General features: G+C 33.3%; 1 protein-coding gene across 1 annotated transcript in view; it reads right to left on the bottom strand.

Annotated features, from left to right (window-relative positions):
- LOC127876444 (ubiquitin carboxyl-terminal hydrolase 38-like) overlaps nt 1-13,266 on the bottom strand; it is a 553,141-nt gene that overhangs the window by 401,403 nt on the left and 138,472 nt on the right. The gene's annotated exons all lie outside the window — the stretch shown is intronic.

Raw genomic sequence — 13,266 nt, 5'->3', positions numbered from 1 at the left:
TACCCATTATAACCCGTTACATTACAAAACATTAAATTGTGTACTATTTTCTTAACCTTAAGTTTGTGAAATTGGGCATTTGAATGTTTATGTTACTGTTCATGACACATGTTTTGTTTGGAAATTAAATAAATCTTTTGGAACATCTATTTAATAGCGCCGACCCAGGCTCTTAAGGTCCTTGATGTTTTAGCTCACCTGAGCTCAGATGAGCTCATAGGATCGATGAATGTCTGTTGTCCGTCCTTCTTCTTTTAACTCCCCTTTGTTTTTTTTCTGCTCATAGATCGAGAAACTTGGTCAGGATGATTGTTTGGAGGAATTGTAGGTCAAGTTCAAAGACGGGTCATCAGGGGTCAAAAACTAGGTCACTATGCCATTGACAAATATTGGCTACCTGTACTAAGGTGAGCGATATAGGGCCATTATGGCCATTTTGTTTTAATTCTACCCTTAACACAATCAGGAATAAGTTTACAAATCTTGCAAAAAAAATATTCTTATTTCTTGTCCATTTCGTTTCAATTTTTGAATAATTGTACTTCTATATGTAATAAGAACACCATTTATATTTCATTAATATACCTTACGTAAAAATGTATTAAATTTGATGTCACAAGTGAATTTTCTAGCAGGATTCTCAGGGTTTGTAATTCTTAACTAATAAATCATTTTTTGCCTTATATAGAAGCAAAAAAAAATTGGTCCTGTCAATTTCATGAGGCAGTCAGGGATCTCCAAACAATAGAAATTTTAAAGGGGCCTTTTCACAGATTTTGACATGTATTGAAGCTTGTCATTAAATGCTTTATATTGATAAATTTAAACATTGGACCTAAAAATCTCCAGTAAAAAACAACAAGAATACAATTAAAAAAAGGAAAAAAAGTAAGCCTCAACTGGACTCGAACCACTGACACCTGAGGTCCTGGAGTAAAAAGTCTCACGCCGAGACCACTCGACCAACCATGCTCATGAAATGAAATAAGCAATCCTCTTAGTTTCCCAAACTATAACGACAACAACAGAACTTTCCAAATTATTCAATCGTTTCGCGTTGCAACACTTTATAATTCCGAGGTTTTCAAATTGTCAAAAGATGCATATAATGAATATTTTAGAGCATGGTAAATGTTCAGTATTACTATTTCCTCACAAATATCATTGCTAAAACGAAAATTTGCGAATATGAAACATTTTTTGATTTTTTTTTTCAATTTACCAAAACGTGAAAAGGCCCCTTTAAGGTCAGCCTTATAAAAGATAAATTGCTCTGCTACACAGCAGATGTCATAAATAAGAAATAAAAAAATGTACCTCGTGATTGTTAGTTTGTTGTTATTTGTTTATACTTCGGTTATGTTTATTTGTTATTTATCCTTAAAGTATTATAGAACTTCAAAAACCAAACACACTGAATTAGTTAAAGCTGAAAGTTATTGCTTCAATCTTGTTTTAATATTACTTACATTTAATGACAATCACCTTTTGACCAAATTGTAGAGAAAAACCAATGGAAATTTTCTAAAATGAAGCAAAACCAAGTATAAGATTTTTCATTGGCTAATTCATTCTACAATTTTCTGAAATGTGATGTTTCTATGAGCCTTTAAACTAATTGTTCCTATAATAAGTTAAGCGCACCAACTTGAAACAGGTGTTGTAAATTATGAATTATTCACTATATACATTTGTATATAATGTATCCTTATACAATTTCACTTAACAGAATGCCTTTCAGGTAAATGGAAATATATGAAGTATTACCTAAATGTGTTTGGTTTAGCTTTTCAAATCCATTTAGTTGATTTATTTAAGGCAATATTTAAAAAAAAATCAAATGAATTATAGACAAAAATGTTTGATCATTGTAGGTGTATGACAGACTTCAACCTTTGGGTGTCACTCTGAGCCATTCAGGCATGTTGTATACAATGGGTCAGATATCGGGACATTTTAATACTGAATTAATTGATTCCATTGCCAGTGGAAAGAAATTCAGAATTGTTGGGGACAACATTAACTTTCATTTAGGTTTAAGCACTGTCCCAACAAGAGCTGTCAGAGGACATCGTCCTCGACTATTCGAGTGCTTGACAGTATAACGTAAGCCATCATGGGGTAATATTCAAATTATTCAATAAGGTCAAGGTAATAGTTCAGGTATATTTTCCACTATCTATTGGACATTTGTAAAGACATAAAACAAACTAATAAGATTTTATTTAAAGTTTGATTGCAATTGCTTGGGTTGGAAGTTTGGATGGTCCTTCAAAAATAAAGTAAATAAATATATTTATATATTTTTCTAACCATGTTTCAAAGAAAAAAATGTTCTTTTTTGGGTTGGGTGGGGATTGAGAGGGGGTATAATGGGGGGGTGTGGTCATTTATTAGATGTTCTTTCAAAAATAAAAAATGGGGGGGGGGCAGGAATTCTGGGTTGGGGCATGGGGTATTGTTTGGGTGGAATCCATTGTGGTATTCAGGTAAGAGTTGTTTTGTCAAAGTATTTATAAAATCTGATCATAACCCGTCTGTAGATCTGCCGTGGAATCATATGGAATTCTATGGAAATCGTTAGATGGAATTCCGTGGAGTATTGGCACTAACTTTCCATCCGATTCCATGCAATCAATGGAAAAGTGAAAAAAAAACAGAAGGGGGACTTGATATGGGATGGAATTCCATAAAATGCCGTGGAATTCCATAGAATTCCGTGGCATTCCATATAATGCCGTGGAATTCCATAGAATGCCGTGGAATTCCATAGAATGCCGTGGAATTCCATAGAACGCCGTGGAATTCCATAGAACGCCGTGGAATTCCATAGAATGCAGTGGAATTCCATAGAATGCCGTGGAATTCCATAGAATGCCGTGGAATTCCATAGAATGCCGTGGAATTCCGTGAAAAGCTATGGAATTTAATAAAAAGCTGGAATAAAATAGAAAAAAAACAGATTATAGATCAAAGGCATTTTATTGATTTTGAAAAACAAATGTGAATGTAACTAAAGGTTTCATCATAGAAGTTAAACAAGAACAAGATCTGGCATCAATCATTAACCACACACATGCAGTCACAGTACATATTCAAAAATGAGTGGTTTTACATTTTCATAAAGTACCAACTCTCTTAACCACAGGCATGCATGCACACATTCAAAAACACATCCATAAACATGCATGCATATACAGGTGAGAAAAGAAAAACTTATAAAAGGCACAATATAAAACATAGAAGTAGAATTTTACATTTCTCTTATGACAAGTATACCTCCTTTCTCACATATGTTCATAAACACACACAATTACATGCACACACACATCACGCACAATTGTTCTAGAGTTTTTTCTCATAATTTTTAACGTTCAACAACTGTTCCTTATTAATTCTAGAACACTTTCAGTATGATAACAGAAGTTCAGTTCTAGTTGATGTGTTCCAGTACAATTCTAGAAAAGTTCTGAAGGTTAACTTCAAATATTTAAGTCTGAAACCAACTTTCTAGAAAACAAATTCCCATGCAGACAGCCAGTATTCAAGTACTGAGCATAGTTAATAATAATACATAACAAATTAACAACTGTTGTAAATTTGTTATTTATTATACTATGCTCAGTACTGTTGAACACGGACTTTATTCAATTATCCAAGTTTCAAATTCCTAAATTAAAAAAAACACAAATAAATTAAGACAAAAAACAAACACAAAATACAATTCACAAAATAAATAACTGGTCCTTTTTATACAGGAAGTAACCAAAATAAAACATGTCACCAGCCACAGACTGCCAGGCTTAACACAGAGGCTAGTTTTTAAAAATGTTTGTCCAAGTCTTCCACTGCCATTTTCCTTTTCTTCTGAGAATATTGAACACCAGTCACTGCCTCCGGGTCTTTTTGATATGAGGTACATTGTATACTGCTCACATGTGCTCTACAGAATAAAAAAACATAAAAATGTCTAAAGCAAAGAGTTATTTACATTCAAACTATAACAAGAAATTGCAAAGCAATATGGTCCCCTACCTGTTAAACTTCACTATTTTAAGTTTGTTAAATATATTTGTTGCCATAGCAACCAGAATTCTTGCATTATACACAACATGAAATGGCGTGCAAAATGTCCTTATTGTCATCTGTTCATGTTTCAAGTTTCATGAAAAAATACTTATAACTTTTAAAGTTATCCCAGGATCCAGAAAAGTGTTACTGACTTGGACCAATATATTGAATTCCAAAAAGACAAAATACTTTCAGGTGGTTAACATTAAATAACTTATCTAGCCCAGGGCATGACAATATTTACCATGAATTTGTGGCCCTGTAAGTCCTCTAGGTAAATGCGCTTAAAGAGCCGCTTTGCTGTTGGATTATTTCCCTGCCAAACTCTGCAGTATCTTCCATCAACTGGTCAATGGTAATTAAAGCACATAATGAAAATGTATAGGGAACTTAATTCATGAATTGTTTTAAATATTAAGTTGTTAAATGGTCTTTAGAAAGAGAACTAAAAACGAAGTGAATACATCGCAAAGCACTAAGCATAACTTAATTTGTTGGTATGATTAGTACAAATTTATTATTGCTATAATTAGAATGATGTGTAATTCTATTGGTATGAAAATGCACACTCAGATACCTAAAAACCAATTCCATTGGTTTAATTTTTTATTTACAAGCAAATACGTTGAATTGATATCCCTCGCCAACATGCTTCTGGACACATAAGTATGATATTTGACACTCAAACAAGCATTTTTTAAAGATACAAAGGGCCATTACCCCGTTTTTAACAGATGGTGTACAATTCCATTTGGCCTGCATCATCCTCTTATCCATATATATACTCGAACCAGGTTTCAATGAAATCCGCCAAAGCACTTCCAGGATATGGCCTTGGACACACAAAAAAGCATTTTTTCAAGATACAAAGGGCCATAACTCTGTTATTAACTAATGGTGTACAATGCCATTTGGCATGCATCATCCTCTTATCCATATACATACTCATACCAAGTTTCAGTGAAATCTGCCAAAGCACTTCCAAGATATGGCTACGGACGGATGGAAAGACGAACAGACGGAAGGATGGAAGGAAATACAGACAACGCCAAAACAATATCCCTCCGCCTATGGCGGGGGATAATAATAAACATTAACACCTTTAATGAGCATTGAGTGCTCAACATGCACAGTACAAAACTTCCCTAGCCTGCAGTTCCATAACCTTGCATGATAAAATTCCGATACTACATTCAACGTTATTAATTTCTCTACATAGGTCTTATTACTTCCTTTTTCAACCTGCAAACTCCACTAAGTGAAAATTTGGGTGACAGCTGCTTTTAAACTAATATTTGCCATACTAAAACCTCAAATATCACATAAAAAGGTCTACAATAATGTCATAAGAAGATTAAATTTAAAGGAATATTTAGAAATAATAAAAATCACAAACCTTTAGTTGTTGTTCTATTCCTAGACAGACTGCTCAAACACTGTATGCATCACTCTTTAGCAATATTTCATGTCACTTTCCAAATGATATAAATACATAAGTATTTTAAGAAAGTGTTTTTAATGGAAAAACTAATGAACTCTTTTGTTTGTTAAATTTCTTTAACTTTATTTTAACAAGTTAAACCAGTACATTGTCCACCATGTTTCATGTTTCAATCTAACAGGTAAACTTTCTGTATTTGAATTCAGCCAATTAGAAAAGGCTGTTATATCTTATAACCAATAGATTTGCAGCAAACATACCCAACATCTGATGTACAACACATGCTTGGCTTATCAGATAGATTGTTATTTGACAACCTGGACTGGCTGAGTTTGATAATGAGAAAAAACAGTGTGTATACCACTTGGACAGGGTTAAGGAATTTAAACTTGTAGAAATTGCTTTGAAAGTAACAACTACTCCTACTTCTGCAGAACTACTACTTTAATTACTACAGCATCAACAACACCACCACCAACAACAACAGCAACAATAACAGCAGCAACAGCAGCAACAACAACAGCAGCAACAACAACAGCAGCAGCAGCAACAACTGCTACTACAGCAACAACTGCTACTACTGCTACTTCTATTGCTACTACTATTGCTACAGAAACTGTTAATGCTACTACTTCTACTACTACTACTACCACCACAAACACTACTGATACTAAATCAATTACTACAACAACAACACCTACTACAACAACAACAACTACTACTACTAATACAGCTACTACAACTACTACTACTACTGCTGCTGCTGCTGTTGCTACTATGAAGTCTATTTGGCTATTTGTAAGTGTAAGGTGTTCTTTATGTGTTCTTATTCCCCATTAGAACTTGTGTAGAACTTACTGGTTCTTAAAGCGTTCTAGATGTGTTCTAGAACTACATTTTAAAACATTTTTAGAAATTTTTGACCATATTTTGTCCTTGAAATGTTCTAAAAAGGTTCTTGAAAATATTGGAACAGTTTCAGTCCTAAGCCATTTTCCACAAATGTGCTGGATTTATTATAAAAAAACTGTTTTGGAACAATTCCAGAACATACGTTTTAGAACACAAATATGGAACAGTTCCAGAACTGTTCTTATTTCTAGAACAAATTTATAATTATCTTTATTGCATTTTCTTTTAAATACAAAATACTTGATGCAAATAAATTCATACATGTATTAAACTACATATACATTTCAGACAACCAGCGAAAATTTTCTAAGTTATTTTCCATTGATTTCCATCCAAGAAAATGTATAAGTTATTTTCCATAACGATTTCCGTTGAAAAAAATGGCTAAGTCCAACTTTCCATGGTGTTTTCCATACATTCCGTGGAAATGCATGGAATTTTAGTCGAGATTCCGTGGAATTCCATAACAGCTTCAGATGGAAAATTGGCAAGTGGATGGAATTCCATCAAATTCCATGGATTTCCATCGATTTCCGTAGAATTCCATAATATTTTCTATGGAATTCCATAAAAAGTGCTAATGACTATGGCAGATTTACAGACGGGTAATAAAGATGTAATGGCAATTTTACTAAAATTTACTCTTGACCTTCAAAGGTCAAGGCCAAATTGAACTTGGCAGGTACAGTACCCTCATGATAGTAAGAAAATATTTGAAATTTGAAAGCAATAGCTTTGATACTTTAGAAGTCAAGTGGATCCTAACACAAAATTTAACAAAATACTCAGTTACTTAGATAAAAAAGGGCCATAATTCTTACAAAATGCTTGATACAGTTGTCTGCTCTTGTTTATAGATTGGGGTCATGTTGTTAAAGATGTTTGCAAAATATGAAAGCAATATGTCAAGGGACATTGAAAATATTTGGGATGGTATGCAAACTTTAACATAGATTTATCAATAATATGCATATTCTAAGTGGAAAAGGGCCATAATTATAACAAAATGCTTGATAGAGTTGTCTGCTCAAACACTGTATGCATCACTCTTTAGCAATATTTCATGTCACTTTCCAAATGATATAAATACATAAGTATTTTAAGAAAGTGTTTTTAATGGAAAAACTAATGAACTCTTTTGTTTGTTAAATTTCTTTAACTTTATTTTAACAAGTTAAACCAGTACATTGTCCACCATGTTTCATGTTTCAATCTAACAGGTAAACTTTCTGTATTTGAATTCAGCCAATTAGAAATTGGCAAGTGGATGGAATTCCATCAAATTCCATGGATTTCCATCGATTTCCGTAGAATTCCATAATATTTTCTATGGAATTCCATAAAAAGTGCTAATGACTATGGCAGATTTACAGACGGGTAATAAAGATGTAATGGCAATTTTACTAAAATTTACTCTTGACCTTCAAAGGTCAAGGCCAAATTGAACTTGGCAGGTACAGTACCCTCATGATAGTAAGAAAATATTTGAAATTTGAAAGCAATAGCTTTGATACTTTAGAAGTCAAGTGGATCCTAACACAAAATTTAACAAAATACTCAGTTACTTAGATAAAAAAGGGCCATAATTCTTACAAAATGCTTGATACAGTTGTCTGCTCTTGTTTATAGATTGGGGTCATGTTGTTAAAGATGTTTGCAAAATATGAAAGCAATATGTCAAGGGACATTGAAAATATTTGGGATGGTATGCAAACTTTAACATAGATTTATCAATAATATGCATATTCTAAGTGGAAAAGGGCCATAATTATAACAAAATGCTTGATAGAGTTGTCTGCTCAAACACTGTATGCATCACTCTTTAGCAATATTTCATGTCACTTTCCAAATGATATAAATACATAAGTATATGCATATTCTAAGTGGAAAAGGGCCATAATTATAACAAAATGCTTGATAGAGTTGTCTGCTCTTGTTTAAAAGTTGGGGTCATGTTGGTTAAGAAGTATGCAAAATATGAAAGCAATATGTCAATGGACATTAAAAATATTTGGGGTGGTACGCAAAACTTTAACATTTGCACGCTAACGGGAACGCCGACGCCGGGGTGGGTAGGATAGCTCCACTATATATATTTCATATATAATAGTCGAGCTAAAAATCCGGTAAAGAAGATTAACACTGAAGAACTGCACACATGGATTTCTCAGAACCAAATTAAGTGTTATTATGAAATTGGACGTTAAAAAATAGGGTTACATTATTATGCTTAATAGTTCTGAACTTTTTATTCAAATTACATAGAATGTTTGAATTTTAAAAACATTGTTATAGACAATTAATTTTTATTACTAAACTGTTTCCCATAAGACCAAAAAAATATTGTTTCTGGTCACCAGATTGACCCTCTTTTTTGTATCCCCACCCAATCTTTTTTTATTGACACTTTCTTTAAATATGTCAAAAGTCAATTATTTATAAGTAAGTTCTTTTTAAGGTAGATTTGATCAGTTTTCAACCAAAATAAGCATAGCAGCACAATTAAGAACAGAACAGAAAAGAACTTAATTAGGTAACTTATACTACATGGTATATCGTTACAAACAAATGTTAATTTATAAACATAAATCACGCAACTCCAGTACCATTCTCACAAATATTCACCCATATGCACTATCCTCAGAAACACACAAACATACACACACACTCACACTAACATATGCATTAATTCAACATAGAATATACATTTTCATCAAACATAAATGATTAAAAAATCAATCCAATCAAATACATTTAAGATATTTAAAATATTCGAGGATAGACTTTCCTAAAAAGATGTGAAAATTCAATTTATCAAGGAATCTTGTAATAATAATATGTATGCTTTTAGTTAGGTGTAAGTTTACTAAAATCATATTCTATCCCCAGTTCATAATTACACAAATCACAAGAAATTGAAAACTGTTAGACTTCCTTAGTTTCAAAACCAAAATACTGGTTAACTAAAGTTCTTCGGCAGATAGTTCAGTTTCCACAATAGTCCTTCATTTCTCTGGTCATATGTGCAGATGCAATGACTGATTTGTTAAAGAATAGAATGGCCAGGGCATCAACATGGCTTCTTCCTGCTCTGCCATCTCTTGTATGTAAGCTGCAAATATAATGTGTGTGTGTGTATATATATATATATATATATTTATACATAAATGAAGATGTACATTTTGCTAAAAATATTAGGAAAATTGTTTCTTGTTTTAGGAAAACTTTGTTAATAGGTAATAAACAGCTCCAGAAAAAAAGGATTATTTATGTCATGTTTGAGCTGAGAGAACAGATTAGAACTTAAAGCACAAAATAAAGTTGTATAAGCTCAGGTCAGTTTGTTTGCATCAGCAGATCAAAACTTCATTATCTATTATCTTTTTTGTGCTCAATGCTCAATTCTGTGCTCATTGCTCAAACTGCAAATAGTTTTGTTGACTTTTATATCTAATATTGGAGCTTAATTATGCTTACATTTTGACCAATGTTGTTTAATTCTGTGTTCGGAATCAGAGACGTAGATAACAACGTCTCTGTCGCAATGCATCTGTAACTGACTGGCTGTTGATAACCTGAAAAAAGAAGAAAGCAGTGTAGTGTAAGGGCTAGTTTAAATAATAAGACCTTGGTTACACAGGATTATCATCCCACCAAGGAAAATTACAAGCATCTGGATTTAAGCTCGCTGACGGTAGGCATGCTAGAATAATGGTCATCACAGGTTTTAGTCCTGCATGTGTCATAACCTCTTTCTCTTGTGTACTATGACTATGTAAATTGCTTAGCAGTTGAATTTTAAAATTTTAAAAAAATTACCGACTATTTACAATAATAATTATTTTAACTCAGCTCTCTCAGCCATCATAGCAAAAATTGCAAGTACAATAGGACAATGCAAATAGTTGTATTAGAATGAGCAGTGGCTTGTAAAATTTATTATATAGTTGTTTGTTATAAATGAGCATTGATAAAACAATCAAATTAAATGGATGTACAAATACATTATCTATTTTTAAACAGAATAAATTGTATTATGTAAGCCAACAATGTACATATCATTGGTAAAAATAAGGATTTTGACGGTACTATTACTCCATATAATTAATGTTATCCGAAATTACATTTTCCATTTATTTATCCGAAAACTATTCAACTTATGAAGAATGAAAAATCTCATACAAAATCAATCGTTCCGTGAAAATGAGTCATACCATTGAAATACTTAATTATAATACTGATCAAGAGATAAACAATTTGCACAACGAACCACCTTTTAAAATTTGCTAGTTAACTTACTATTGCCATCGCCTCCGCTATAACTTTGTCTGTACCTGCTGACTCTTTGTATACAAAGGGGCAGGTAATCCAGAATAAACGTTTAATTGACATAACAAACAATTTGATTGGCTGAGCTAAGTCGGGATCTCGAGATGACGAAAATGCTCTCCTCTTTTATTTAATGCACTCTGCCTTTTTTTTTTGCACCACTCTTTTTTTAATTGTACGCCGCTTTTATTTAGTTTTGCACTCCTCTTTTTTCTATCTCGTGGCCACGACATAGCTAACTCGTGGCCACAAGATAGAATAAAGAGGAGAGCAATTTAAAACAAGAGAAGCAGCGTACTTTTTTTAATTGCACACCGCTTTTATTTAGTTTTGCACTCCTCTTTTTCTAGAAAAAAGAGGAGAGCAATTTAAAAAAAGAGAAGTGAATATCACCTCTATGCCACCGTACCCAATTTAACAAAACACTGGTTTTATTGTGTGAAATCAAATGATATATAATGGGTACAAGAGCAATAAGAGTACTTTCATTGCTGCATGAACAGAAATATTAATTCAAAATCATCTTGTAGTCATACCTGTTGTAACATGCCACGTGTGGTTGCAGGTAGCAGTTCTTCCAGGTCTTCCATCTTTGATGGTTTGCCAACCATTAAGTTGTACAGGTCAGGGTGAAGGAAATGGATGCCAGGCCCATCCTCAACCAGAGACAATGCTACTTATCTTCCTATAATCCTATTCTGTTCCATGTCAAACAATGAAATGTTGTGAGAAAAGATTTTCTGGTCCATCAAAGAACCCAGAGTCCTGCAAGGCCTTCAGTGCTAATCTGAAAAGACACAAAAGAATCTGAGAAACATAGGTGTTCTTGTTTTTCATCACATAAGATCCACATTCATATTAAACACTGTCAAGATAAACACTTTGGCATATATATTTGGTTAACATAGCTGTTTTTACAATATTCCATTGCAATGCTATACTTTTCTTCTGGATTGCTGACACATTCCAAGATGGGGGACATTTGCACAACTTTGTAGACTTCCGTTTTAAATTTCCGGAAAATTTCCGCTAGTCAACCAGAAATCAAGATATATAAGAATGGTTTTAAGCTACAACCCAACTTATTAGCTTGAAGGAAAACATATTATTTGTTTCCTGTTTTAAAAGATTCATATAAGACCCTTGACGTACCCATAAGGTACCTTTCAAGCTTAATGGAAAGTCCTGTGTTCTTTGGCCCCTGACTGAGCATTTTCAATCTTCTGTAGAAGAATTTACACAAAATTCATTCTTTTAAGTGCGGTAGACCAACTTGTGTTGCAAATATCACCCCAGGAAACCCGATACCTTGCGGGTCGTGTAATACCATAGGGGACAGTGCTGTGCATTTAGGCATGAACTTACATAGGGTAATTAAATTGGAAAAATTAAATTTTTCAAAGCCCAATTTGAAACAACTGTGTATTAACATTGATAACAAAGGTATTGGCCTACATGTAGAAAAAATCCTGACACTTTTTCATATACAAATGAGCGAAATGTGGCTCCCTGAAGTAGAAGATTGGACAAAACGGGCCATGTTCAGGCATTTAAGGGAGAAAAAAAGGCTTTAATTTGCAAGCCACTACTATTATTAAATGATTTATACAAACTTTCACATGTCTACCATAACCTCTCAGCAGGGTTTCTCCAGAAAACTATTTATTGTGGAGAACTTTACGTTTTTAATGACCATGTTGGGGAATCATTGATACCATCTGGGGAAGACCAGGAAACCATATGTGGGCAGTGACTGTATAATTCTTTTTCGTGACAAAAAACCTAATTTTCTGCCATTTTAATGAAATTTCCTTGCTTTGTAGAGGCCTATAGTAAGTGTATGTGGGCACATATGCATACAAATGTATTTTTAATGCTTTTTAATACATTCAATGATATTATTTGGCTTTCATCCAACAGCATTTCAGAAACTTGAATCCTTTGTCTTATATATAATGTGGTTATTCAATGTCCACTTCAGATATGTAAAAAAGCTAAAATGCCAGTGTTGCCCCCCCCCCCCTCCCCCCCCCCCTGCACACACACACAAACATTATATTATACCGCAACAAAGTCTGTTTGGGGGCTATATAGGAATCAGTTTGTCCCGACCGTCTCTGTCCCAGTATGTAACGTCCCTCCTGATTTTTTGTCCGTTTGTCCGCCCGATTTATTTTCATGAAATAAATTTTGAACAAATGAACATACAACAATCAAACTTCTTAGGTCACTAGGTCATAGGTCAAGGTCACTTAAATCTCTTATAGAAAACTTTATCACTTTATAACTGTATAATGGAAGTGCTTCCACCTACAGCCTTCAAAATTCATATATTGATGCACCTCTATGAGTTTTACAGGTCAAATCAAGTGACAGATCACAAGGTCAAATGTCAATGTCACTTCAACCTCTAATAGAAAACTTTAATGTTGTCTTCGGACAAAAATGCTTCCATCTGCAATCTTAAGACTTCCTATGTAGATACACCTGACCTAAATGAGTTTTACATTATC

This window comes from Dreissena polymorpha, chromosome 4, assembly GCF_020536995.1.
Source record: "Dreissena polymorpha isolate Duluth1 chromosome 4, UMN_Dpol_1.0, whole genome shotgun sequence".
Lineage (NCBI taxonomy): Eukaryota > Metazoa > Mollusca > Bivalvia > Myida > Dreissenidae > Dreissena > Dreissena polymorpha.
This window is presented reverse-complemented; position numbering and strand designations above follow the sequence as displayed.